Source organism: Chrysochloris asiatica, unplaced genomic scaffold (assembly GCF_000296735.1).
Source record: "Chrysochloris asiatica unplaced genomic scaffold, ChrAsi1.0 scaffold00047, whole genome shotgun sequence".
In the NCBI taxonomy this organism is placed as follows: domain Eukaryota; kingdom Metazoa; phylum Chordata; class Mammalia; order Afrosoricida; family Chrysochloridae; genus Chrysochloris; species Chrysochloris asiatica.
Window position 1 is genome coordinate 16,513,434 of NW_006408565.1, and position 1,592 is coordinate 16,515,025.

Genomic DNA, 1,592 nt, shown 5'->3' on the forward strand with positions numbered 1-1,592 from the left:
CACCTAACAACAACAACAAATGTGATGGCTGGAGTCCTGATGTGGTGCTGTGGGTTAGTGTGCCAGACTGCAAAGGCATTTGAACTACAGGGTCGATGGTTCAAGCTCACCAGTCGTTCCTTGGAAACCCTATATACTGTCACTATGGGTCGGAACTGACTCAGCAGAACTTAACAACAACAACAATGTGATGGCTGGAACTGCAGTTGCCTTGGCGGGGCCAGACCAAATGATTTCATAGGCCTTATATGGCCTGCGGGCCTGATGTCCCCCTCCCTTGCTATAGATGGTCAGCACTAAGGCCAGCCTCCAGGTCCGGAGTCAAGTATCAGCCACCTGGAAGTGAGGCCTGGACTCCCTCCTGAGCAGATGGAGCTTGGCACTGTGGTTTTGCTACAGAAGCTACAGACTCAGAAGAAGCAGGTTCACATCCTGGCCAAGACTTTTAATGAATGAACTACATTGAACAGTGGCATCCATAGAGAAGGGCAAGTTTTGTGTGTGTGTGTGCAGATGCGTGCATGCGTGAACGTGCATACTCACAGACTACACCAAGTAACACTGTCAGAGAGGGTGACACCAAAACAATTGTCTATAAAATTTTTGTGCAGTGTTTCAGCATAAATTTATTATTTTTTAATACACATATTCCTGTAGTTAGTTCTAACAACAAAAATATTTTTTATAAGCCCAGTTTACCTGTATTAAAATACAAAGTTATATGACTGATGAGAATACCTAACAGGGGTTCTAGAAATTGCCTAGTGAAATAGGCCCCTTGCTGAGGCTTTGCAGTGTATAGGACCGTAGGTGGAATCCTGAGCCCCATCCAGAATCTTCTGAGGTGGAACATTCCCACCAGAATGGACAAGCAGACCAGCCTGGAACAGCTAAGATGACAGGAGATGCATCTTCAAAGAAAGATTAGGAAAAACCCCAAACAAAAATGGTAATATGACTCGCTACTACAAGAATAAGCAAGTTGTTCACCGGGAAGCCATCAAGGCAAGCAATCAAGTTCCTTCAGGACAAACCCCCCTCCAAGACTGAAGCTCAAAGGGAACACATGAGTAAGCATGCAAACTTGCTGGCAACCACATTGGTCTACTGGTGTGTGGAAGAGGGGGAAAGGCAGCAATGAAGAAATGGGCTGAGTTCATTCACATTCCATAGACTCCTGTTGACCTGGAGATGAGAGAGAGAAGAGGAAGGGCTGGTTGGTCCAAAGTGTGGTGAGACCTGGGAACACCTGAGCTGTTACAAGGACATAGCCACAGAGGACTAGAGCTGAGACTGAAGCCTCCAACTGATATGAAGTGAGGGGAGATGCACAAGAACACCCAAACTTGCAGATAGTACCCATTTCACCTAGTCTCGATGGCTTAGTAATCAGAACTCAACTAGAGGAAAACTAAAAAAAAAAAATTTTTTTGATAAAGGAAAAGAGGGTAAATTGCTACAATTTGATGAAATTGACTTATACTTATGGATGTTGTTGCTGTTGTTGTTGTCAGGTGCCATCGAGTCAGAATCGACTCATAGTGACCCCATCATGCACAGCAGAATGAAACAATGTCCGATCTTGGGCCAAC